We start from the raw sequence: 22,593 nt of genomic DNA, 5'->3' as shown, positions 1-22,593 counted from the left end.
GTTCCGCGATGGCGGCGGCAATGGCTTGGGGGAGGGCAGGGAGAAAGAAAGAAAGGGGGCAGGCAGGGAGACAGAAGGAAAGGAGGGAAACAGAGAAAAAGAAAGGGGGCATGAAGAGAGAAAAAAAGAAAGGGAGGCAGGGAGAAAGAAAGGGCAGGGAGAGAGGAAGAAAAAGTTGGAGGAGGGAATGAGGTCTGGAGGAGAGGAAGCATACAGGCTGAAAGAAGAGAAGAAAGATTTGATGCACAGTCAGAAGAAAAAAGTGCAACCAGAGACTCATGAAATCACCAGACAACAAGGTAGAAAAAATGATTTTATTTTATATTTAGTGATCAAAATGTGTCTGAATTTATATCTGCTGTCTATATTTTGCACTATGGCCCCCCCTTTTACTAAACCACAATAGCGTTTTTTAGCGCAGGGAGCCTATGAGCGTCAAGAGCAGCCATTGGCATTCAGTGCAGCTCCTTGCGCTAAAAACTGCTATTGTGCTTTAGTAAAAAGGGAGGGGGGTATTTGTCGATTTTTGTATGGTTGTTATTGAGGTGACAGTGCATAGAGTCATCTGCCTTGACCTATTTGAAAAAACCCCAGAATAGGAATGATAATTAACATTTTCTCAGCATACAGTGTGCTTTGTGTTTTTAAAATTTTTTTTATTGTTGATAGATCATTTTGACTTGGTCATTTTAAAAGTAACATGCAAGCCCAAAAAGTGTGGGCACCCCTGAGCTACAATGTTGAAGCTGCGTGTTTCTGCCGTAAAGGTCTTCTCTGATGCAACTGGAAGGGAGGTCAGTGCCATATGTAAAATTTCCCTGTTCTAACTTAGGCGCTGTGCCAGCTTAATATTAGGTCCAAAATATCTTCCCTGGAACCTAAAATTTTTCGAAGCTGTTTTCTTTAGTGACTGAACATCGTGCATATCATTAATTTAGCAGATGAGATGCTGAATGCAAGTGTAGCATGAAATCTGAAAAATTCAGTAGGTGCATGCCAAAATGTTTCAGCTTGTAGATTATGAATCGGTCCCATTAAATGGTAGAAGAGCCACTGTGAAATCAGGCCACAAGTTCACCTTTCCATTTCAAGCACTGCACTTTATGCAATGCTGAAGAATTATCATCATGAAGCCCTTTTCAACTTAACAAAGCAGGGAAGGATATGTATTCATTAACAGACCTTTTTCCCCTTAGTACTTCTTACAAAATGTCGGGATCGATATTCAGCAAATCTTATCTAATTAGGAATGGCTCTTACCCAGAGAAGTCCCATTGACCATGCCTATACCTGGACTTTAAACATTGTTATATGGATACCATTGTTGAATATCTGGTCAGACCACCTTAGTACTATCACTGGCAGAGCTGGGAATTAAGTGGCTAGCAGTGATATTCAGTCCACTAACCTGGTAACTACCTAGAAAAAGATAGGAGAGAAAAGAGGCTGTCCTAAATTTAACTGGTTAACTCTGTAGGTATCAATCTTCTGAATACCACAAATACTCACTGGCCAACTTATAAAGAAACCAGTTTTTTAGCCCGTTACATTAATGGATGCTAGAATAGATGTATGGACTTAGGCATTTCTTTCTTTCTTTCTTTATCTTTCTTTCTTTTTTATTCTGTATGTCTGTCTGTTTTCTCTCTCTCTCTGCCCCCTTTCTTTCATTCTTTCTTTCTTTTTGTCTGTCTGTCTTTCTGTCTCTTTCCCTGGCCCACTGTCTGTCTGTCTTTCTTTCTGTTTCTCTCCATGCCCGCTGTTTGTCTGTCTTTCTTTCTTTCTGTCTCTATCCCCTATCCAGCAGCACCCCTTCCCTGCTCCCCCTGTCCAGCAGTAGCCCTTCTCCTTCCTTTTACCTCCCCCTATCCAGCAGCACCCTTCCCTGCTCCCCCTGTCCAGCAGTAGCCATTCTCCCTTCCTTTTACCTCCCCGCTGTCCAGCAGCACCCCTCACAATGCCAAACAGCCGCAGTCATGTTCCCACATGCTGTCTCTGCGCCTCGATAGAGAAACCGCCGTTTTTAATCTTTTATATCCTCATCTTCCATGTCGGTGCGAGTAAGGGGGACACCACACCGGCTATAACGCGGCAACCAGACTGGAGGAGCAGAAACCCCCTCTCACCTCCCCCCTCCTGCTCCGCACGCACACACACACACACACATGCCCCCTACAGCCCGTAGCACATCAACCCCAGGGGCCAAATGCCGGCACTCGGCGGTGTACTGCGCATACGCAGGCACGTCACCATGGATCACGGACCCACAGAGTTTGAAGTATGCATGCGCACTAAGGGTTTTATTATAGGGGATATTCACTGCCACCTTGTATCTGAATATTTGAGTATAAAACCTCCCCATAGCAGCTGATGTTTAAAAAATGCTGATCACCCCCTTAGATATCAATTCTATAAATGGCAGTAAAAGTTAGGTGTCCAAAATCTGTGCTCTAAGATAGCAGGCAGGATATCCAGGCAGCCAGCTACCATTAGAATAGAGCCTAAGGGCCTGATATTCAGCCTACAGCAATTAGCATTTTCATGACTACTGTCAGCGTTATCCACATAAATTCAATGCCAGGCCACGTCCAGGCTTTGGCACTGAATTTCCAGCGAAAACCTAGTCAAAGTGCAATATGCAGCACTAAACCAGCTTTGGGTTACTGCATTTTGAATGTAATTCTTGTTTTAGTTTGGATGTAATCTGCCTTGAATCGCAAGGTAATGGTGGAATAGAAATCACTAATGTAATGTAATAAAGACAGAGCTGACTTTTATGCTGTCCTATTTATGCGGTTAGCTTGGCCAATTAAGTGCTGAATATCGGCACTTGAACCGGCCAAATGCTGACTCGGCCACTGACATGCTTTCAAAATAGTGGGTTTTCAGTTAGCACTAACTGGATTTTTTTTTCAACAATATTATCCAGGTAAGTGCTGTTGAATGGGAACAGGTAGCACTGAATAAGCTGTCCAGCCACAGCTGTCAATCATCAGCAGGGCAGAACCAACCAAGAAATTGACCCTTGGAATCTGCAGATGAGATGAAAATCAAAACCAAACAGCTGTGAAGACTGATGTAGCACGGACCCACTTTTAGAGCTATAGCAATGAGAATATCAAAAACAATTTTTTTCTGGTCACTGATAAGAGCATCAGGTAGTATAGCAGGCTGCAAAATGACCAGCGAAAACTCTCTCACAGATGGACATTCTGTAAGTTTTATAACAGCGCACCAGACTTCGGTCCAAAATTTAGAAAGTAGCATACAATCATATAGTATGTGTTGCAAAGTACCAATTTCCTGATAGCAGTTCCAATACTTTGCTTTCAAACTAGCAAATTTACAAACTTTTTGAGCTTTCAGGGAAGTCTACACCACTTTTTGACTAATATAATACAAGGTGTGTTTTACAGAAACCAAATTGACTGGGTTCCTTCTATTTTGTCAAAATTGAATCCATAGTCGAGGTGTCAGTGGAACTAATAATTCTGATTCCCAGATAGATTGGACAGCAAGAGGAGTAGAGTGAGAGAGAGAGAGAGAGAGAGAGAGAGAGTGAGGTGATGATATATCCTAGAAAGAATATGTTTTGAATATAAATCGGCCCGCATCAAGGCAAAAACTGGTGGCTCCTGCTTTGACAGTGAAGATGACGGGCATGGATAAGAGTATAAGAACATAAGAATAGCCATAGTGGGTCAAACCAATGGTCCATCAAGCCCAGTAGCTTGTTCTGACAGTGGCCAATCCAGGTCCCTAGTACTTGGCCAAAACTCAAGAAGTAGAAACATTCCATTCTACCAATCCAGGGCAAGCAGTGGCTTCCCCCATGTCTTTCTCAAGAATAGACTATGGACTTTTTCTCCAGAAAATTGTCCAATCCCCTTCTTAATACTAGCTACCCTATCCGCTCTTACCACACCTCTGGCAATGCGTTCCAGAGCTTAACTATTCAATGAGTGAAAAAATATTTCCTCCTATTGATTTTAAAAGTATTTCCTTGTAACTTCCCAAGAGTGTCCCCTAGTCTTTTTAATTTTTGATGGAGTGAAAAATCGATCCACTTGTAGCCATTCAACTCCACTCAGGATTTTGTAGACTTCAATCATATCTCCCCTCAGCCGTCTTTTTTCCAAGCTGAAGAGCCCTAACCTTTTTAGCCTTTTCTCATATTTAAGCCGGTGTAATTAAACAATTGTGAAGAAGGCAAGCCAAAGTGGAGTTCTAATGGCGAGAAGGATCTAAAATTGGAATCTTCCACCAAGTCATGGAAGAAGTGTATATCGTTCCGTTGCCTATGCACCCAGTTAATAGATTGGTTCCCAATTTGAATATGTGTATTACCCCACAAAGAGGCAAAATAGTTCTGGTGTATTCCTGTTGGGAAGGATTTGTCAAGGATTTTCAAAGAGTGGACTGTTGCCTTTAATATGAACCAACTTTGAATTACTGAAAGAACAGGTGCCCCTACAAGGTGCACTAATGTTAAGGGAAACACTAAGGAGCACTCTAAAGAAAGCGAGACTGGATTATCAATATTAGAGGGAGGAGAAAACCATCCAGAAGCACTGCGAATAAGAGCTGCTAGGGCAAATCTGTGGAAATCAAGGAATCTGACTCCACCTAAATTTCGAAGTTGTTTGAGAGTGGCTAGCACAATATGGGAGGCTTAAATCTCCATAAGAACGCAGCACAAATTTTATCAAATCTTCGGAACATATCCAGAACAAAGATCACGGGCAACATTTGCAATACATATAAAATCTGAGGTGCTATGATCATATGAATTGCCTCTAACTTCTCCCACCAGGACAACCATAGGGGAGATCAAGTACTACAAAGTTCCTGTACTTTCTTGATAAGAGTGATTTCATTAAGATGGATCATGTCATCCGCAGTTGGTCGAAACTTGAGTCCTAAATATTTAATTTCATTATGGCACCAACGGAGCTTGTAAGGAGCTACCTTCTCATTAGTACATCACTTATTCAGTGGCATGACCTCAGTCTTTTCCCAATTAACCGAATACCCGGATAAATCTGTAAAACTGCTGGGATCATAGTGAATTTTTTAAAATTTTTATTTAATTGCTTTTTAATGGCACTATTCAATTATCAGCACTGATTACTCCAGCTATAAAAATTAAGTTAAGTGCTTAGATCGGCTAGGTGTGCCAATCTAGGCAGCTAACTTTAGGCATTTTTTTTTTATAGAATCTGGGCCTCAGAGCCATTTCTGGATGGTAAAATCGCTTTAAATATCGACCTCTGTGTTGGGTGCCACACTGAAGAGCCCACACTTGCGCTGTATAAAAGGCAGGCATAAAAATTAATACCTAAATGTTGGCACCTAGATGCACAGAGACATTATTCTATATGTTTGGTGCCTAAGCGTGTGACCTGCCCATGTACACGCCCTCCTTGTGGCTATGTACTAAAGTCCTTAGGTGCTATCTTAAAGAATAGCTTCTGTCATTTACCCCCATTTTTTTTACCCAACTCCCATTTTAGCACCCAAAGGGGTCCTTTTACTAAGGTATGCTAATCAATTTAGCACTCACTAATAATCAGCATGCACTAAATGCTAAAGACACCCAGTATACAAGGGAGAATAAAAAATTAAAGGCAATTGTTAAATTACACGATAACTAGAACAGAGCTAGTGAAATTCAACAAATGTACTTATACATTGCCAGTTGTCCATGCACAGTACAGCGTTTGCCGTTTAGTCATATGGCAGCCATGAGGTCAGAAACATGGATGCTCTATTGCAAAATTGCACCATCGAAGAACAACATGCAGTAGTGTGCTTTCTTTGGGCTGAGGGAGTGAAACCTGTGGAAATTCACCATTGGATATTGACTCAGTATGGACATAGCACTATGTATCAATGAAAGGTTTATGAGTAGGTAAAAAAGGTTTAAAGCGGGAAAAATGGGTGTAACCTGCGAAGGTCGTTCTGGTAGCCCATCAACATCGTGCACACAAGAGCAGAGGGCAGGATGCCTTGATCAGAGAAGACTGACAGATAACAGTGTCTCAATTGGCTGAAAATTTGGATATCAGCTAGGGATCTGCATTTGCCATAATGCATGATGACTTGGGATACTGGAAAGTCAGTGCATGATGGGTTCCCAAACAGATTACTGATCTGCACAAGCACCAGCGTGTGGAAGCTGCGATCCAGTTCCTGAGACGGTATGAAGAAGATCCGAGTATTCTGGAGAGACATTGGTACATCACTGCAACCCGGAGAGCAAAAGACAAAGCATGATGAAGTAAAGGAAATGGTGCTCACCTGGCTTCAGGAGCAGCTGAAAAACTTCTTCTCTGCAGGAATGCAGAAGCTAGTATAGGGACTGTGTGGAAAAATGATATGTGCAATTGTTCATAGTTACTTCTATTAAGGCCGTTAAATGTATTGTGCATTTACTTTTTTATTTACCCTCATATTTCTATGGCCATTTTAAGGAATTCTTGTGTGGGTGGGAACGTACGGAAGGAGTGGAAATGCGGTGGGCAAAACTGAAAGGAGCGATTGTAAGGGTGACAAACCTTTTTGTGAGGCAAGTAAGTAAAAGTAAGAGGAAAAGAGTCAGGAGTTGCACTGGAGGACTGGAGAAAGGCAGATGTGGTCCCTCTACACAAAAGTGGACGTAAGGAAAAAGTAGGGAATTACAGGCCAGTAAATCTGACTTCTGTGGTAAGCAAATTAATGGAAACACATTTAAAACAGAGAATGGTGAAATTTCTGGAATCCTGTGGATTACAGGACCGGAGGCAACATGGATTCACTAGAGGTAGGTCTTGTCAAACAAATCTGATCAATTTATTTGACTGGGTGACCAGAGAATTGGACAGAGGATGTGCGCTAGGTATAGTGTATTTAAATTTTAGCAAAGCCTTTGACATTGTTCCACACAGACGTTTGCTAAATAAACTGAATGCCCTTGGGATGGGTCCCAAAGTGATGGGCTGGGTCAGGATCTGGTTGAATGGAAGGCGACAGAGGGTAGTGATCAATGGAGATCACTCTGAGGAAAGGGATGTTACAAATGGTGTGCCTCAAGGTTCTGTTCTTGGGCCTGTTCTTTTTAACATTTTTATAAATGATATCGCTGAAGGGTTGTCGGGTAAGATTTGCCTCTTTACGGATGATAACAAAATCTGCAATAGAGTAGACACACCAGATGGTGTGAATAACATGAAGAAAGGCCTGGCGAAGCTTGAAGAATGGTCTGAAATTTGGCAGCTAAAATTTAATACTAATGCATTTGGGCTGCAAAAACCAGAGGGAACAGTACAGTTTAGGGGGTGAAGAACTTATGTGCACGACGGAAGAACTCATTGGGTTGCCGTCCGTATATTGTTGATAAGTTGAGGCTTTTTCTCCACCTATTATAAATGTACTTTCGTGGGGTATCTCCACCACTAGGCTAATAACAATTTTTTTGCTGATTGTATTTATATTTTGTTATTGCAGTTTGGATTCTTGTGAGAGATGTTTAAATACCTACGTAATATAAATGTGCATGAATTGAGTCTCTTTCATTTGAAAGGAAACTCTGCAATGAGAGGGCATAGGATGAAGTTAAGAGGTGATAGGCTCCGGAGTAATCTAAGGAAATACTTTTTACAGAAAGGGTGGTAGATGCATGGAACAGTCTCCCGGAAGAGATGGTAGAAACAGAGACTGTGTCTGAATTCAAGAGGGCCTAGGATAGGCACGTGAGATCTCTCAGAGAGAGAAAGAAATAATGGTTACTGTGGATGGGCAGACTAGATGGGCCATTTGGCCTTTATATGCCGTCATGTATCTATTTTAGCATTCAGCTATGCACTAATTATTAACATGTGCTAAATCAGTTAGTGAACCATAGAATTGCCCTGTATATACACACTAAATCAATTAACACACCCTAATGTGGCTCATATGAGTTAAAGAAAAGTTTATTCAAATGAATGAGTGAAATGCACCAAAAAAGACCCGTGAATTTGAGCAGGAAAAACATTTGTTAAACTGAATATCCTGGATGGCAAGGTTTGGAAAGAGAAGGGGATGTGTATGGAATTATTGGAAAGTTCCTCGTGCTGTACTGTTCTACACCTCCCAGTCACTAGCAATAAATCAATAGGAATCAATATTAGAATATCTTTTCTCGATGCACTAACCGGAAACGTTTCAGTAGTCTTAGTTGTAGGTAACATATGGCTCAATAAAGCTGCTGACAGAAGCCCAAAAGGCAGAGGAGACTTATTGAAGCCTAGTGTTATATGTCAGGTGGATGTGTGCTGCTGATAGATACATATATACAAAAAGGGGGGAAATAGGCTTAAATCATTCAAAGATAGAGTGATAAAGAGAAGTGTATGAAACCAAAAAAATCACTCTGAATGATGTTTATACATATACTGTGTTAGTGGTATATATAATCTTTATGAACTTTATGCTCAGAATCATAGAGGTGATAACTGGGGAAAAAACCCTGACACTACCGCCTCACCGCCCCATCATCGCATATAAGGAAACATAAGATAGATACATATAAGCAGGTTAAAGAGCTAACATCGAAGATTTGCCAGATTAAAGTCAGAAACAGATGAGATTTTCAAGCACTTCGGTAAACAAAAAAAGTGGAGATCCTCAATTATCTTTGAAAGCTCTTTAATGCAAGCCTGATAAGCAAATAAACAGAGAAATAAACATGTCCTTTTGCAGGAGTCATCTAGACATTGCTGACTACCGTACAGCTCACTTAAAAAAAAACCAAACAAAAATAACCTGCATAAGGAAGGAGAGATAAGGTAAATCAGGGCACTCTGAGAATGCAATTATGACAAAACAAGGGAACTCTTTTTTCAGGAAGCGAAAGCCTTGACTTGCTCTTCCATCAACAACGCACGTTCGAAGGAATTTTTATTACGTGTAGTAAAGTGGTAAAAATCACCTTCTCAGAAGGGATGCTGAGTTTGCAGAGGTCTATGACTGTCAAAAATTCTTGTAAGTGAGGAAGCTATTAAACTTTGAGTGTTTCGCAGCTTTCTGCCTCCCCAAAATCACTGAAACTGGCTCTAGCACAGAGATGATAAAGGGACTGTTGAAAAGGAACTCTGCAATACGCTCCATAGGAAATGACTAGTTGTTTTCCTGCTCTTAGCATTACCAGATCAATAATAATAATACTGACTGCTCCCTACCTCATTGTGGCAAATTAAGAAAAAAAATATACTGCAGTCAGAAACATTTATGATGCTTTTAAGTACAGATTTTTGAACATAAGGTTGGGGGTAATTCTGTAACTGAGTGCTTCCAATTAGGAGTCGGGGGAGGGGAGGCACTTAGTAGAAGCCTCTTCTATAAAGGAACTTATTAACCTATTTCCCTTCATAGGGTGATGCTCAGAATTCTGGCACTGAAAATACTACAGGAGAAGCAGAGGAAAAAAACTACCCATTGCTAAAAAAACCACCCGTTATATGCAAATACTTTACCCAACCTCCAAAATATCCAGCGTTCCCCTCCGTAGAATTACAAATTGTTAAACATACTCTTACATATTTCGAATGTAACAAAATGTGGCCTCAGGTACACCTTCTCCACCCTTAGTAGTGTTCAATATTGGTGGGAATACTGGTGTTTTCATTCCTCATCGGCTCACATTCTTTTTTTTGCAATTATTTAAGTAAACTTTTTTTTTAACTTTTTTGTCCACCGTGCTCTTTTTAGAAGTTTCCTTGAGATTATTCTATTTAAAAATCCTATATAATAAAACCCTAGAGCGCTCATGCGCTCTTGAAATTTCATGAGCCTTGCCGCCGTGATTTCTGATCTGTGGCAGCCAATCCGGTGGCAGGGAACATTCTGGCCACTCCCCTCATCCCGGCTCTCACTCCCCTGGAAGCCAGGCAAGCTCTCTCCCTGCCCGCGTCCTCAGCAGGGAACACAACTCGGCCCTCACTTGCCGCCGCCGCTGCTGCTGCTGCTGATCCTCCTGTAAAGAGCAGCCTGCGATGGTGGCCGGCTCTAGCGAACCTCGCAGGCCGCTCTCCAACTCGGTAGCACGTTACCTCTGATGCGATCCCGTGCGTCAGAGGGAACGTGCTAACGAGGTTGGAGAGCGGCCTGCGAGGTTCGCTAAAGCCGGCCACCATCGCAGGCTGCTCTTTACAGGAGGATCAGCAGCAGCGGCGGCGGCGAGTGAGGGCCGAGTTGTGTTCCCTGCTGAGGGAGAGAGCAGCATGAGAGGAGCTGCCGCCAGCACTTTTAAAGCTTAAAACAAAAACCTTCGGCCGCAGCAGGCCAGCCCGCGGGAAGGGAAGGGGGAGGGGCCGAACGGAGCAGGACAGCTCAGGTAAGAGAAAGGAATGGGGGGTGGGGGAAAATGCTGCTACTACTTCACAGGGACCTGGAGGGGAAGGGAAATATAACTGCTGCTTCTGCAAAGGAAAGTGTGGGGGGGGGGAGAGAAGGGAATGGGGGGGGGGGGAAATGCTGCTACTACTTCACAGGGATCTGGAGGGGAAGGGAAATATCACTGCTGCTTCTGCAAAGCAAAGTGGTGGTGGGGGGGAGAGACAGAAAGAAATACAGACAGACAAAGGAGGCCAGGGAGAGAGACAGACAGGGGACCAGAGAGACAGACAGAAAAAAAGACAGACAGACAAAGGGTGCAAGGGAGAGAGAGAGAAAAATAGCAGGAGGGAGAGAGACAGAAAGAAAGGAAGAAAGAGACAGGAGCAGGGAGAGAGACATAAATAAAGAAAGACAGACAGGCATATATTCTAGCACCCATTAATGTAACGGGCTTAAACACTAGTGTTCAAATAAGTTGTATATTTAGCTTATCATGCTACTGGGTTACATTAGCCACAGAGCTAATGTGTGTTCCTATGTGCAGCAGTTAGGCATATAACTTGCAATATTTGCATGTTACACATGGAAGGGTCTGTTCAGGAGGAGCCTTACCTATGCCTCGCCCATGGTCCACATTTATCTATACCCCTCTTGCAAATAAGTACTATGGAAGTTGACTGTGTATTTGCCGAATAGCACTTAAGGACCAGGCTAACAGATACATAAAGCTAATCTTCTAAACCAGGGTTTCCCAAGTTGGTCCTGTATATCCACAATGAATATGAGTGAAAGAAATTTGCATAAAACAGAAGCAGTGTATGCAAATCAATCTTATTCATATTCATTGAGGATGAATAATAGCTTCCCTGATGCAGCCATTGCGGCAAAACATGTCAACATGTCATTATACTGAGTGGCATCCACGCGGGGGGAGAGGGGGCATTATGGAGGAACAACGTTAAATTTTTACATTAAATTCTTTACATCCTAATGGATTGAACAGCGAAATTGAATGGTATGCATTTTTGTAAACTGCCATTTTAGTGTTCCTTTTTTCGATTTCTGCTTGGTTTTTGTGGACATTGCAAAAAGATATTTTGTCAGAAATGAGCGTCACCACATCTACCATCAGCTTTCTTTTTTTTTATTTTTTATAAAAAATACCATCAGCTTTCTGAATGAATCACATCATCAATAGTGTGCGTCATTACGCCCAGTACATGCTCCCACGTGACCTATTAAAATCTGGCAAAGCGATAGCGTCTTTTTTCAGTTGGACACTCGACGCATTGAAACACAGAGCTTTTGAAACTTTGGATTCATCGTGTGACAGGTACTCCTTTCCCTCTCTAAATGCTGAAATCATGCACTTTAGATTTTTGCCTTAAATCCAGGTTATTAATTAAAGTTTTTGATTATTTTTCACGTTTTTGGTTTACAGATAAAATTCTATCAGTACAGAGGCAAGCCAGTTTGTCTGGCGGTTTGAATATATTTTTCTCAACTGATTGAAGGGTGCTTACTCATGTCCCCTGAGGAAGAAGTCGAAACGGGGCCACGTCAGGACCCCCTAAATCCACCATTTGAGTTAAGTTTATTTCTACCATGTCTACTTTAAGGAAAAAGTTATTTATATAAAAAAGAAAAAAGTCATATGCAATGATCGAATATATCAGCCACACCATGGAGCTTGCCTCCACTAGGTGTTTATTCTGAGCATATGTGAAGACATTTATGATTGTTCCTATATACAATTTAAATGTTGACTTGCTAATTTGAGGAAAGACTATTTTTGGATAATTTGTAGCATTGTTCTTTCTTTGTTTATTTGAATCAGTATACCCTATTTTTCTATTGACCTTCTGTAAGGTGGCTTAAACTGTACCATCAATAAGGGAGTGCTCTTAGGGATTCCTGTTGCTATGCCAGTCACTCCCTCAGTCCCTCCATTTCATCTTTTTTTTTTTACTCCCCCAAACTCTTTCCCCCTCTCACTCCTTTATTGTGATCTCCAACCTTCTCTTTTTTCTCCCAGTTTCCATTCTCCCCTTGAAATTATCATCTGTTCTCTAGCACCTCTTCCCCTTACACTTTCTCTCACTTTAAGCTCTCATCACCTCTCCTCCATCCTTGCATTCTTGATCTCATTTCTCCATCCTCCTCCCATTACACGCTCACCCTTCTTTGTCTCCTCTCCCCTCCATGCTAGCTTCTTTTCCTGATCTTCCTCCATTCTTTTCAAACTCTACCCCTCTCTTCATTCACGATCCCCTTTGCACTTTCCCCTCTCCTCTATCAACTCCCCTTCTTTCCAGCCCCATCCTTATCCTCCATCTACTTTCTTTCTTTTTTCTATATCCCCTTCCTTTCATCTCCATTTTTCTCCGTTCAGTTTTTCTTCCCTTCCCTTCCCTTCCAGATATGAGAAAAGTACTTCTCTAATTCATCCACATTTTTTTATACAATGGTAAGATTAGCACATGCAAAGAACAAAGCAAAAACAAACCCCCTAAAGGAAGTAGAACCCTTATGTAGCAAAACCAAAGAACTCGCAGAAGTAGGGGTTAATCAAGAACTTTCCTGCACACTTTTCCGTTCTTTTGCAACACTGGCTACGAGACCGACAGTTTGGTTTTCTTGCCTTTCTCTTTAGAACACTGTGGGTACTATCAGATGCAGATTTGGCTCTTTGGCATCTTTTGATATAATACATCTGGCAGAGTATTGGTGACCCCTGAAGCAGGCAGTTAGCCGCTGAAACACAGCCCCATGTCAGGTCTTTTTTCATCTATCGGTGTTTTGCTAATAAAAAACTGCTTTATAGTCTACACTTGTGTGCAGGAAAGTTCTTGGACCACCCTACTTTTGTGACTATTAATTTAAAAAAAACAGAAAATCGGCTGCAGTTCAAATGGCCTTAGCGCACAGGAAAAACCCACATAAGGGTATATTAAAGCTTTTTTTTTTTTTTACTGCAGCTTGGTAAAATGGCCCCTAAGTTTGGAAGATCATACTGCACAATCCCTAATGATGTTTTGTGAGAAAAACAAGCAAATCATCTCACTTTTTCAGTCAGCCAAGTCTAGCAACGGTTAAGCATGCCCAAATTACATCACAACTGGATTATCACAATTCTTTTTATAATGTGCTATCAATAAAAACTTTAAAGAAGTTGCCAACTAATTCAGAATCCTGTAATTTGGCTTTTAATTGGTATTAAATGCTATGAACATTTCAGTCTAGTGCCAAAAGAACTTTATTGGCTTCCAGTCCGGCTACATGCCCAGTTCATTTTTTTTTCTTTTACATTCAAGGCTGTAAATAAGACTGGTCCTGAATATTTAAAAGATTGTTTGAACGACTCCTATATACTCATGCAAAGATATTGCCATCAGCTCAGGAAGGCTTTCTTTGTATTCCATTGAGGTAAGATATAGATTGATTGGAAACCATTAACAGGCTTTTATGGGGTTGATACCTATCCTGTAAAATTCACTTCACAAGAAAGCATGTCTGTCTAAAGATATATTTGTTTTTTAGAAGTTCAAGAAAAACATGGATCTTTTGACAATCTACTGCTTTCTATTTTAACAATGCAATTACATTGTTTCAGTGTTATTTTAGTAGTGTTTTTACATTGTTCATTGTATTTTTAATCAGGTTTCACTCAAGTAATAAGTGCTTTTTGGGGAGAGCCCTTCCATCTGTCTGTTTGTCCATCTGTCCATGTGAGTTGGTTGTACTTGCACATATTGGCTAGGGTTGTTATAGATTCAAGGCATCCTATGTGAGATTATAAAATAATGTTATCTACAAATATAAAATATGGTTTATAACCTCAGTTAAATGAGTAATCTCACCCAGGGGCTTTATCTAAAAAAACAGGTTATGGAACAACAAAATTAGAAATGCACAATTTATAACTCCACATTCTTGCTATTGTTCTTTGCTGAATCAGATGCATGTGTGTATAGGTAGGTTTGTGTGTGGGGGTGGGTGGGTCTATGTATGAGTGCTGGTGTGAGTTTTTGTCTGTGCGGGACTGTGTGCCCCTGACATCACAGTCAAGGCCTCTCTGCCAGCAAAGACACCTCCAGAGGTAACTATTCGTGGGCACAAAACCTACACATTGCTGCCTTCTCCAGACTCCCCCCCCCCTCCCTTAAGGCCTAAGGCTCTCAGATATTGCTCATGGATTACAAGGGGCTTATTGGAAATCCTTGGTATCTAGTGGAGTGGGAGTGAAGTTCATTTGGCTCAGCCTTATGGTTGCCAGATCTCAAAAATGACCACTGAGACCTCTAACCGAAGTATATAGGGAAACTTGACATCTAGTGGTAATTCCATGATATTAATGCTAGACATCTCAGCAGCTATGAGACACTAGGAGTCAGGTGATGTTGGCGAACCAGCTTGTGATATGGCGGGCAGAGAGTTGGTTGGGTAACAGGGGATGGATGATGTCAGGGGGGATGTTGATGGCCTGCTTATGATGTTGGAAGGTCAAATGATGTCTGGGGACCTGCCTATGATGGGATGGGAGGTGAGGAAAATGGCATTGTGGTAGTGATGTGATATACAGTAGTAGGGTGGCTAGCATCATGGGGACTGGTAAATTCAGGATTTTTGGCTTTTCCTTTATCAGGCAATTAGATGTGCTTCAAAATAGGTGTAAATACCAAAGTCCAGGTTTCCCAGTGTAGATGTGGATTCCATATGTGAAATAAGGTGTGCACATCAATATTTTTGTCCTGCCCAAGCCACTTCCTCTCCCCACTCTCCATTTTGCCAAATAGATATACTCAGCGTTCCCATGTCTGAATGGCTCCTGCTCTTAAATTAACAAAAAAACCATAACATGCAGACTATACTAATCATATCAGATATATCCCAGCTCTTGAAATTATGTGTATAGTGTGCTCATAAACCTAAGAGACCAGCAAGGATCCATAAGTGAATCCAGAATATATGGTGCTCAAAGACTTTAATCACCAAACACTTATCCCCTTTTACGAAGCTGCATTAGGCTTTTTTATTACTGGTTCATAGGAATTCTATGAGTGTCGGAGCTAATACCACCATAGTTGGTGATAAAAAAAGCCTAATGCAGCTTCGTAAATGGAGCCCTTAATTTTTATAACTGTTTTGAAATCCACTTAATGTGTCCATATATCATCCTCAATATATCATGCAGCTAATCCTAATGCCAACATGCTTACTTGTTAGAAATTCACTTATCTGGAACAATGTCGTCCCTGGTCCTGACATGGACCATATTTTTCAACTGCTGCCTCAGTAAACCCATGATATATGGAGATTTTGTGTGATACTAAGTGCAAATTCTTCTCACAGGTCTCTTGCTAGTCAACATTTCAAGCATAAATTTAAATGCTGCCATTTAGATGTGGAGATGTTTCTAAAACAAGGGCCTTGTGCTCCTTCTGTTCCTTACTTGATGAATCCCCTATTTGCTTTTCATCTTCCTTGCCCCTCCTCACTGCCCTACAAGAAGGCATTCGGAAAAGTTGAAAGGGGACAGATTCAAAACGAATGCTAGGAAGTTCTTCTTTCCCAACGTGTGGTGGACACCTGGAATGCGCTTCCAGAGAGCATAATAGAGCAGAGTACGGTACTGGGGTTGGACAATTTCCTGCTGGAAAAGGGGATAGAGGGGTATAGATAGAGGATTACTGCACAGGTCCTGGACCTGGTGGGCCGCCGCGTGAGCGGACTGCTGGGCACGATGGACCTCAGGTCTGACCCAGCAGAGGCATTGCTTATGTTCTTATGTTCCTTCTTCTTATTTCCTCCACTTTCTCCTATTTCCCATTCTGCACCAACAGCACAGTCAGCAAGCAAAGGTAGAACAATTTCATACATCCATTGTAATGGAAAAGCTACACACTTCCATTATTCAACATAAGAATAGCCTTACTGGGTCAGACCAATGGTCCATCAAGCCCAGTAGCCCATTCTCACAGTGGCCAATCCAGGTCACTAATACCTGGCCAAAACCCAAGGTGTAGCAATATTCCATGCTACTGATACAGGGCAAGCATTGGCTTCCCCCATGTCTTTCTCAATAACAGACTATGGACTTTTCCTCCAGGAACTTGTCCAAACCTTTCTTAAAACCAGCTACGCTATCTGATCTTACCACATCCTCTTGCAACGCGTTCCAGAGCTTAACTATTCTCTGAGTGAAAAAAATTTCCTCCTATTGGTTTTTAAAAGTATTTTCATGTAACTTCATCGAGTGTCCCCCTAGTCTTTGTAATTTTTGACAGAGCAAAAATATCGATCCACTTGTACCCGTGCTACTTCACTCAGGATTTTGTAGACTTCAATCATATCTTCCCTCAGCTGTCTCTTTTCCAAGCTGAAGAGCCCTAACCATTTTAGTCTTTCCTCATACGAGAGGAGTTCCATCCCTTTTATCATCCTTGGTTTAGCTTGCAAGTCTTGCAACTCCTTGTCCCACTTATTGTCTAGTTCACTGAATTTGAATGGTGTGCCTAGAGTTCCCACCACCCTCTGTTTCATTTTAACTCGTGCCAGGTCTGCTGTGGGTTGCAAATGCTGAATTCCCCATCACTACTTGTGGGCTCACTTTAGGTAGTACCAGATACATTATAAGCAAGAAGATTATTAAGGAGTTGGTTGGACCACTGGATGATCAAACCACCCAACATCACAAGCACATTCAGTAGGAGGTGCTTGTTGGACCTTGATTGTGCCTTTAGCAAGCAAAAATATTGATGGACTGAAATGATTATGGTTATTAGTTATGTGTCTGGTGTCATTGTATCTAAATTCATATTGTGCATGTTTCTATGGTAAACCACGAAGAATTGTAGATTCGTGATCTATACGTTTTGAAATAAATTGGTCAAAAAGTAACTCAAAGAGCACAAGAATATAGCAGAGAGAGAATTCTTTGCTTTTATCTTTACTGAGGAAGGTGAAAGGGAGATATTCATGCTATAAATTGCATCTAACAGTATCAGCTCAGAGGAGCTAAAACAAATCACAGTGAACCTGGAAGATATAATAGGATAAATCAATAAACTAAAGGGATGGCATAATATATACAGTACCCAAGAGTACTGAAGGAACTCAAAAATGAAATTGCAGCTCTACTATTAGCTATTTGTAACCTATCATTAAAATCATCACAAGTACCTGAAAAATGGAGGGTGGCTATGAAAGATCTAGGAGTTTTCCCTCACTGACACTACAGTTATACCTCTGGGCAGCAGGGGCATTAGTCAAATCAGGGAAAACTACATATCCCAGAATGACCTGAGCTTTGCAGCTCAGTGCTGAGCTCTATTAGGGAAGGGATACAGCCCTACTGGGACAGAAGGGCAGGACTCAGGCAAAGAAGAGCACTTCTGTCCCAGAATGAAATCATTCAGAGAGGTTCTAGGGAAGAGGTCCCTGAGAAAAAGAGAGGAACTCCCAGTTTTCCCTATATGTGGGTTGAGGCAGAAGCCCTGCGAAGCTGAATGCTGCCTGTGGAAGCTGACTGAAGTTGAGGGGAGAGAGAGAGAGAAGAGAGAGACTGTCCAGGTGAGATGGTTACTGATGACTTAGCTGAGGTCAGCTGCCTGTGGAAGCTGACTGAAGTTGAAGGGAGAGAGAAAGAGAGAGTGTCCAGGTGAGACGGTTACTGAAGGCTTGGTTGAAGCTTCAGTCAGCTGGATGATGAGGTAGATATAATAGGCATCTCAGACGGAGACCTGGTGGAAGGAGGACAATCAATGGGACACTGTGTTACCTGGGTACAAATTATATCGCAATGATAGAGTACTGTAGATCAAATTGAAGGAGGGGTTGTGCTATATATTAGAGAGAATTGGATAAAAAAAAAACATTGAGCATGACATAGATAGCTATGTGGAATCCATATGGATAGAATTCCATGTGTGAAGGGAAGGGATAAATAGGTAGGGTTATGCTACTGTCCCCCGGGACAGAATGATCAGACAAATGAAGAAATGTTTTCAGAGATTAGGAAAGCTGAAAAATTGGGCAATAATATAATAATGAGTGATTTCAATTATTTTACTACTGTCTAAAAGGAGAACATGTTTTCATGTATTTACTTTGAAAAATACACACTCTATTTGTAATTACCAAGCCTTTAACCATCTAGCCCTTCTTACAAAAGTAATAAAGGAGAGAAAAAGACCTCAGTTCAGCTTCATAGGTCATAAAAAAAACTCCTCTTTATAACAGTCCAGGTGTCTTCAATCAAAAGTTACTGATTACAAAAAAATTCCTCTATAGTCCTTCAATAATTTACTTGCACTTTACACATCAGGCTTCTATAACATCCCACTTGCACAAATTTCAAACCTCAATAAGCACAATGAAAAAACAAAAGTCTCTATAGAGACCTATGAAGCTGAACTGGGGTCTTTTTCTTCTCTTTATTACTTTTGTAAGAAGGATTAGAGCAGTGGTTCTCAACCTTCCTAATGCTGCGACCCTTTAATACAGTTCCTCATGTTGTGGTGACCCCCCAAACCATAAAATTATTTTTGTTGCTACTTCATAACTGTAATTTTGCTACTGTTATGAATCATAATGTAAGTATATGATATGCAGGATGTATTTTCAATGTTACAAATTGAACATAATTAAAGCATAGTGATTAATCACAAAAACAATATGTAAATATATATTGTGAAATATTTATTTCTAATTACAAATAAATGTATGTGGGCGTATCTGCATGTGGGCAGACCCGGCTGGAGACAGATAGAGGAGCAGTGTCTCGGTTCCTAAGACCAGTGTTCTTCAACCTTTTGACACCTATGGACTGGCGGAAATAAAATAATTATTTTGTGGACCGGCACCGGTCTGCGGACTGGCAGTTGAAGAACACTGGGCTAAGTTGTGCCTATCTCCACTCAATCTTTGTCCCAGACCCCGCCCCAATAATACTAATTGTAACACCATTTTTTCCATTCATTTTTCATATATACACACAATATAATTGTATTAACAACATATAATGGTTAAACACAAAATTAAAATACACAACGCACACTGTATGCTTTTTAACATTCATTCCTACCAGAAAACAGATAACCCCATGAAAATGCAGGACCAAAAACTAAAAGTACTAATATTTACAAACAAACCCTAAGATGCAAGACTCTACAAGCAGTACAACCCCAGAAGAAAAGAAACAAATGCATTTCTTCCTGAACAGACAAATCAATCACTAAATAAAAAAACCAGACAAATCAATCACTAAATAAAAAAAATAAAAGCATTTCCCCTACCGTTGTCTCTCTCCCTCCATGTGTCTTGCCTTCTGGTCTGCCCCCCGATGTTATCTTTGGGCCGGTCCACTGTGTGATCAACGCAGCGTCTTCGTGTCAGCTCCCTGAGTGCTGCATTGCACAAAGCTGTGGGCAGTGGCTCCTCGTGCATGTCTCTCGCCTCATCTGGAAGCCTTCCCTCTGATGTTGCGATGTCAGAGAGAAGGCTTCCGGTTCAGGCACAGGCTTTGTGCACTGCTGCACTTAGGGAGCCAGCCCGAAGATGCCGCATTGATCGCACCATGGACCGGCGGCTGAAGAATGCAATCTTGGGCCCGATGGATGTGCTATCCCTGTGGACCTGCACCGGTCCACGGACCGGAGGTTGAAGAACACTGCCTAAGACCATCGGAAATATGTGTTTTCCGATGGTCTTAGGCAACCCTGTGAAAGGGTCATTTGACTCCCAAAGGGGTCGCGACCCACAGGTTGAGAACTGCTGGGTTAGAGGCTTAAAGGCTTGGTAATTACAAATAGAGTATGTATTTTTTGAAGTGATTTCAATTACCCCAATATTGACTGGATAAATGTTTCATCAGGGAGTGCAAAGGAGATAAAATTCCTAGATGTCATAAATGACTGCTTCTTGGAGTAACTGGTCCAGGGACCAACAAGAGGGGGAGCTATTTTAGATTTCATCTTTAGTGGAATGCAAGGCATAGTATGGGAGGTAACTGTGTTGGGGCTGCTGGGAAACAGTGATTAAAATGTGATCAAATTTGAGCTAATATCTGGAGTGACATAACTAAAGAAATCTACTGTAGTGGCATTTAATTTTTGAAAGGGCAAATATGATAAAATGAGGAAGATTGTTAAAAAGAAGCTAAAAGGATCAGTTGCAAAAGTTAGGACTGTAAACCAGGCATGGATGTTATTTAAAAATACCCAGACAAAATGTATTCCAGGTATTAACAAAGGTGGAAAGAAAAGAAAATAGGAGCTGGCTTGGTTTAAAGATGAAGGAAAACTCTGGAAGGAGAGGGCATAAGTTGAAGTTAAGTGGTGATAGGCTCAAAATTAATCTAAGGAAATACTTTTTTACAGAAAAGGTGGTAGATAAGTACAATCGTCTCCGAGTGCAGATGGTGGAGACAAAGTCTGAGTTTGAATTCAAGATAGCATGGGACAGATCCATGGGATCTCATAGGGAAAGGAGGAGATAGTGAATGCTACAGATGGGCAGACTGGATGGGCCATTTGACCTTTATCTACTGTCATGTTTCTATGTTTCTATAAATAAGTAAATATTGTAGAGTAGACTCTAAGGTGTTAAAATTACACTATCTGGATATGCCACTGCTTATCTGAATAAATGTTTTTGAAGACCAAACACAGTGGAGGGAATTCTGTATATAGCACCAAATGTTATGTGCTGAAAAGATCAGTGCTGAGCCCCTATTGTATAAAGTGTACTTGACCTTTATGGAATATTGGCATAGTGCACAAATGATGCTTAATTTTGGGCTTCAGACTTATGCCTGATAGAAACAGGTGTAAATCTGGTGCCCAAAGTTAGGCACAGATTGGCACCATTCTGTAACTTGGTAGCTAACTTTTGGGAACACCCATAACCCACCTATGCCCTTCCCATGGATGTGTCCCCTTTGGGGTTGTATGTGGGAAAAGTTAGAGGCCAAGGTTTAGAACAGTGCACAGGGAAGATCCATGAGCAACTTAAATTAAGCACCATGGAGCACCAATTAAGTGGTCAATTGGTGCCTATTACTTTATTAAGTTGTGTGCCACAAGTTTCGGCACTTAACTTTGGGTGACCTATATAGATTCTGGGGGAGTACGTCTAGAAATGGCATGAGTAATATATAATATTAGCTCAGAAATAGTTTTGCACAAAACTTGACTCCACTTGTCAATTTAAGCCTTTGCTGAGGGCTAACTTCTCAGAAAAAAAACCCAGTTTATGCTCAAATTCAGTAAGCTGTTGGCTCATGTATTGTGACAGAGTTCTGACCTTAGCACAAAATGTCTACAAATAAAACCAGGTCATCATAAATATTACATACAAACCTAAAAATATAATACTAAAATGTATTAGGAATACTTACTAACTGGTGCTATGTTCCAGTTTTGTATTTCATTGGAATATTCTGTGAAGCTAAATGTAACCCCCCAACCCCACCCCCCCCCAAAAAAAAAAAAAAAGCAACAATATTCTGATTGTACTAATGCAAATTTTCTCCATTCTTTTCATCCTTGGTCTTTGCACCATTATTCAAAATTTCACTGTGAAAACTGCAGTATGTACACATTTTGCAAAGGCTTGTGAATGCCTCTTTTTAATATGTGTTAGCTGAAGCGAAGTTAGGAAAGTTTCAGAAAACATTTTAATCGAACATGCTTTTAAAAATGCTCCTCAAAAGATATATTCATATCAAATGAGAACCAGAGAATAAACTTTCCTCAATTGTGCACTGTGGGGTAAATTTTCGTTTGAGCACCTCACTTCAAAGTGGCCTGTAATTTCAAACATGTATGTGTACATGTTCTTATGTAATACTGGCATAAGCCTGCTTCTATGTGCTTAAATTTAGATAGGGGACAGCCTTGATACAGCCCAAGGGGTGAAACATGTCAATGGAAGTTCCCAACCGACAAGAGCTTCAGCTATACAGATAAGTACTCCAGCTTAATTTATATGTGAAAACATACATTTACACATTTACATACAATACTAACACTGAAGAATGGGTATTAAGCTCCTTTGGATCCCTGGGTAGAGTGTATAATTTGTCTTCTAACAAGCTTTTTTCTTATTTGCAGCTTCAGCATTACATAAAATCTTTGTCAGCTAACTGTATTACAGAAACTCATAGAGAGATCTTCTCTGAAACTTTCAGATTATACAGCAGACACCTTTGTGATTTCAAGAGTACTATTAAAGGGT

The sequence above is a fragment of the Geotrypetes seraphini genome, chromosome 2 (assembly GCF_902459505.1).
Source record: "Geotrypetes seraphini chromosome 2, aGeoSer1.1, whole genome shotgun sequence".
Classification (NCBI taxonomy): Eukaryota; Metazoa; Chordata; class Amphibia; order Gymnophiona; family Dermophiidae; genus Geotrypetes; species Geotrypetes seraphini.
This window is presented reverse-complemented; position numbering follows the sequence as displayed.